The following is a 5,801-nucleotide window of genomic DNA, read 5'->3' as shown; positions in this document are numbered from 1 at the left end:
GTTTTAAGGAAAAGATAAATTACACTTTATCAGAACTAAAAAAAAAACCTGACTCTGTGAAAGACACTTTAAGGAAATGAAAACCAACTATAGATTGAGTAAAAAATATTTGTAGATTAAACAACCCACAAGTGAAACGTATGCAGAATATATGAAGAACTTTCAAAATTCAACAATCAGAAAACAATCTTTAAAAGTTGGTCAGAGGATTTGAACAAGCAGAAAGAGATACAACTGGCAAAAGGTACAAGAGAATATGTGCAACCTTGTTAGTCTTTAGGGGAACGCCAGTTAAAATCATGATGCAATGCCACTATACACATCTATGAGAATGACTAAGTTAAAAAAAAAACAAAAAATACTGACTTTACTAAGGGCTGACAAGCATGCAAAGCGGTGGGAATGCAGAATGGTATAGCCAGCCACTCTGAAAACATTGTGGCAATTTTTTATACAGTGAAACATACACTTACCATATGACCCAGCAATCCCACTCCTCGGTATTTAGCCTGGAGAATAGAAAACCACTGTTTACACAAATATCTGTACAAAAATATTGATAGCAGCTCTATTCATATTTGTAAAAACACAACAAAACAAAAAAAATACACAGCAGGAATGAGCCGAAATGTCCTTCAGTGGTTGCATGGGTAAATAAACTGTGCGTATCTATACAATGGGATACTAATCAGCAACAACAAAAAACGAACAAACCGCTGATACATGCAAGGTATTAGGCAGAATGGGAAAAAAAGCCAGTTGTAGGAGGTTATATACACTGTATGATTCCATTTGTATGAAATTTTGAAAAGAAAAACAACCGTAGAGAACAGATGAGTGATTCTGGCTATAAGGTCAGGGGAGGAAGTAAGTATAAAAGGATGGCACAAGAGAATTCTGTGGTGTGATAGAAACTGTTCTGTATCCTAGTTGTGGTGGTGGTTACACAGATCCATAACATATGTTAAAATTTATTGAACTGTTTATCAAGAGAAAAAAGTCAATACTATTGCATGAAAATTCTAAGTACGAAAATAAAAAAAATAAAATCAATACAGACTCAAGGATAATTATCTTATTCTTTGTTAAAACCCAATATTATTGTTATTTATTTATTTTTACTCAAATGGTTTCAGCGCTGACTATTGGGATCTCTTTCAAAGCTCCCTGTATAAATATGGTTTTTATTGGCATTGTTTTATGAAGATTTCATCAATGAGAGTCTAACCTTAACTGAAAGGTCAAGAGAGGCAATTAATTGTATAATTGTTCATTGGAAAATGATTAAATTCTTCTGATTATTTAGTTCTAATAGAGATAACATCTGGTTGGCCCAGATTAGTTTGTAATAGATTACTTCTTGTGATAGACATTCTAGCCAATTTGTGAGTTCCTACTTTGTAACATTTAATTCATATTTTCCATTTCAGGATGATATATATTGATTCATTCAGTTTTCTACGTTAGCCTCACAGGACTATCTTTTAACTGACTTTTCCCCAGCTAGTGTACTGAGTACGTAGATGCTTATTTGAAATACAAAGAAATCTATTACTGACAATTATTTAACATAAATTGATTAATTTATGAAAAGCAGAAAATGTGTTTGTGTTTTCTATCAGGGATTGATACCAATATTTTAAAGCACAATTAGGGACTACATAATTAATTTGGTTAGCATTAATTTTGGTAAGTAAAATCATTATTTCCTTTACATGGTGGAACACTAAATGTTGCACTTACTAATCAATTATGCTACAAGGTAAAATTTATAAATAAAACATTTAAAATAATTTGACAGAAAATTATTTGGTAGAATATTTTTAAAAGAATGATAAAAATTCCATGCTCTTGTGGAATATGCTTTGGGGATGATATCCCTTGGAAGTAGTGTAAACAATTCTAGGTATAATCAAAATGCATTTCAAACTTGCAAATAGATTTCCATTGTCCTTTTTTAAAAAAAAATGTAAGTTAATCCTTGTTAATACCTATTATTTTTCCTAAGGAAAAAAAAAAGGAAAAGCATGAGTATATGTGAAGGAAAGTGTGTGCGTGCGTGTGTGTGTGTGTGTGTGTGTGTGTGTGTGTGTGTTTGTGACAGACATAGAGACAGAGAGACAGAGAATATGAGAATATACTGGCCCTTTTATGTACAAGAGCACTTGTATGGCCTTAATGCCATAAATCTTCTGGGCATTTAGAAGGACTGTTATTTGTGGGAGAAGAATATGGTATGGTTGCTACAGGTGATGGGCAAAACAAACAGAGAACTAGTTTTAATGCTTCTGATAATAATAACCGATTGACTCTAAGGTAGGCAGAAAATTACAGAGGCAGAGCTCCATTTTGTATACAAGTATGAATGTGTCTTAATGTCTTGATGCTCTAATTATCTATTAGAAACAATAGTAGTAACAGCTGTATCAAGTCAAGATAATATTAGCATTACCTGAGTCACTACTTACCTTTCCTCTTCTTCATAGTATTGCCATCTTAATCCAAAGAACGATTGTTTGGTACTGTGTGGAAATTGTTTATTTCTCCTAATGATTTGGCATGAATCATTACCTACGATACGCAAGTATTGGTTTTTTTTCAACCCAGTCTTCCCAACTTTGAAATGTAGGCCAAGAAATGTTTGTATTTGCCTCAAGAAAATGCCTCCCCCCCCCCTTTTTTAAAGGGCAGTGTGATTCCAGTCCCCTACTATCACAAATCCTGTGGGCAAGTTTCCCAGGTTTGAGGAAATCACAGAGGTCAGCACATCCAGAGTACAATGGATGAGCCTCACCCTGGGAAAACCACCTGTGTGATCATGGTAACCCTACTGCCATGTAAATATTCAGTGAAATGCTTTTTAACCTGGCATAGCTCTTATTAGAGATTTCAAAGTCTTAGAGCCGTTTCGTTTGAGGCTGTGATACATGACAGAAGACTGGAAGTGGCATAGGGACCAAGACATAAATGTTCCCTAGAAATCTCAGGACAGGACTGGCCTAGAATGAAAACCTTCCAGAGCAGCTGCAGCCTGGACTGTGCAAGGATGGTCTCTCTGGAGTGGATTTATGCCTCTGGAGTGTACTTTCAAGTGGCCCATTTTCTTTAGTGGAAATGAGTCAGTTTATAGCTTTACACCTGTGTATCACAGCTCCACATGGATTTGCCCATAATGGAGGCTTCTGGGGCTTTCTCAAAGTCACAGGGTTGAGAGCCACTGTCCAGACTGATGTTGACACTAAACAGACATCAGACACACAGAAATAAAAACGTTTTATAATTAGGTCATAGAAAGTATCCCTTATATCTTCTGCAAACTGGAATGAGGCAATAAAACCAATTTATTTTCTTGCAAACATTTTCAATGAGCACTTAGTGAGGGACTAATGCCTGTGTATTTGGAGTAATACACAGAAGGTACAAGCACTGCAGGAGGTATTCTCAACAAATATCTAAACGAGCTTTAAGAATTAACTGGGCAAGCACTTTCTGGTCTTTCTGATTCCCAGAGGTTGGAGCACAGTAATTGATTTCCCCGACTCATTGAGTCAAACATGAGGTACAAGGATGAATAAAACATAGTCCTTGACCTCAAGTAGATGGACGAAACATTCTAACAGGAGAAGAATTTTATGACGAATATAAATACAAACATTAAACGTGTTAGAATACAGTGAAGATGAACTCATTTTGTTGAGATTTAACGCACATTCTTTCATAAAAGACTCACACCAGCCCTGCGAGGCACGCAGTAGTATCCAGTTAGCAAATGAGAAAATGAAATCCTTCAGTGAGTCATTCCGTCTCACACAGTTAGTAAGGAACAGACTTAGGATTCGAATTTCTGTTGTTTTTTTTTTTCCTTCATCTCTGTGTACTTCCATTACACTGGTCAGAAACAAGGATACAGCCGAGTGTGGGGGTGGGGGGAACATTGCCAACAAGCCTGCAGGTAGAGTCAAGAAAGATCATATGTTAAAAACGCGTTTCAAAAGTGAGATAGAAATTTAAGACATCAACAAAATGATGAGCACTTTACTCGCGAGGGTTCAGAGTCATGTCACACATTTTAGGGCAATCCACAATGTTTTTTCTGTTTTAGGATAATTAGAGAATAAATCAGTAATTAAATTTTTATGCAGATAAGAACCAAGTAATTTACTATAGAAACTATGAACTACTTCAAGTAGTTCCCCAAGTAGGAAAAGAATTAAAATAAAATCATAAAATACCAGCTTCCCAAAGCATCCTTTTCTTTATTTTCAACAACAATAAATGAAGTAGCACTCTGCTTTTAAAGGACTCACTGTCAAAAAAAAAAAAAAAAAAATAAAGGACTCACTGTCTCTTGCTCATTGTCGGCAGTTACAGAGATGGTTAGTTGAACATATCCCTGATGATTTTATTCATCCTCTATTAAAATTTAACACAACTATAATGTGACTGTTTTTCACTGGACTTGCCCTAGGAAAAATGCTTATCTATGATATTTGCCTTTTGGGATCATTTATTTTCTTTTTTTTAAACTATTTTTAATATTTTATTTATTTTTAGAGAGAGAGAGAGAAAGAGAGAGAAATTGAGGGGGGAGGGGCAGAGAGAGAGGCACAGAATCCGAAGCAGGCTCCAGGCTCTGAGCTGTCAGCACAGAGCTGGATGCGGGGCTTGAACTCACAAACCGTTAGCTCATGACCTGAGCTGAAGTCAGATGCTTAACTGACTGGGCCACCCAGGCACCCCTGTGATCATTTCTCATCTATCTTTCTTTAAAATAACTTATTAAAGTGTCTAGTTTCTCACCCTTCATCAATACTTCCTTATCCCATTTACGACAAAAACCAACAACTTACTCATCTCCCTGATAATGATAGATTGACACTGATATAAAGTGCTAGGAATTTGAATTCTATTGCTGTACTAAAGAATACTACTACTCCATTAAGAACTAGGAAATATTTTCCTCTTAGATATCCAGAGATCCATATCAGTATCAGAAACCAATTTAACATTATACCACATGAACAAGTAAATAAGAAAATAATATGTAACAATTTAATAGATGTCTAAACAGTAATTACTAAAATTTGAAACCAAATCCTAATAAATGCCTTCTACAATATAAAAGTTCTTCTTTGCTAAATGGAAAAACAGTATTATAATCAATAGCAACATTTATGCATGACTGTGGGTATGTGTATGTCTGAGGGTACTGGTGATTGCATTTTTTAAATTGAAGTGCATTTCACATAATGTTACATTAGTTGCAGGGGTGCAAGGGAGTGATTGGACAAATCTATACTTTATGCCAGACTGAACGCAAGTGTAGCTACAATCTGTCACCATGTGATGCTGTTACAATATCATCGACTAAATTCCCTATGCTGTACTTTTTATCCCTATGACTTATCTATTACATAATAGGAAGCCTGTATCTTCTACTCTCCTTCACCCATTTTGCCCATCCCCACATCCTCCTCTCCTCTGGCATTCATCTGTTTGTTTCTGTATAGGTCTGTTTCTGCTTTTTTAAAATTCATTTGTTTTATTTTTCAGTTTCCACACATAAGTTAAATCGTATGGTATTTGTCTTTCTCCAACTTATTTCACTTAGCGTAATACACTCTAGGTCCATTCATGTTGTTGCAAATGGAAAGATATTATTCTTTTTTATAGCTGAGTAATATTCGTGTGTGTGTGTGTGTGTGTGTATGTTTGTGTTTGTGTGGGTATCTATACATCTACCACATCTTGCTTCATTTGTTGATACATACTTGGGTAGTTTCCATATCTTGGCTGTTGTA

At 35.3% G+C, this 5,801-nt stretch overlaps 1 non-coding gene across 1 annotated transcript; it reads right to left on the bottom strand.

Annotated features, from left to right (window-relative positions):
• Window positions 1-2,681: 2,681 nt before the first annotated feature.
• On the bottom strand, window positions 2,682-2,845 carry LOC121017025 (U1 spliceosomal RNA). Its single transcript, XR_005784593.1, has one exon. It is a non-coding gene; the product is annotated as a U1 spliceosomal RNA (small nuclear RNA).
• Window positions 2,846-5,801: the final 2,956 nt, after the last annotated feature.

Source organism: Herpailurus yagouaroundi, unplaced genomic scaffold (genome assembly GCF_014898765.1).
Source record: "Herpailurus yagouaroundi ecotype Mexico unplaced genomic scaffold, PumYag 29, whole genome shotgun sequence".
In the NCBI taxonomy this organism is placed as follows: domain Eukaryota; kingdom Metazoa; phylum Chordata; class Mammalia; order Carnivora; family Felidae; genus Herpailurus; species Herpailurus yagouaroundi.
This window is presented reverse-complemented; position numbering and strand designations above follow the sequence as displayed.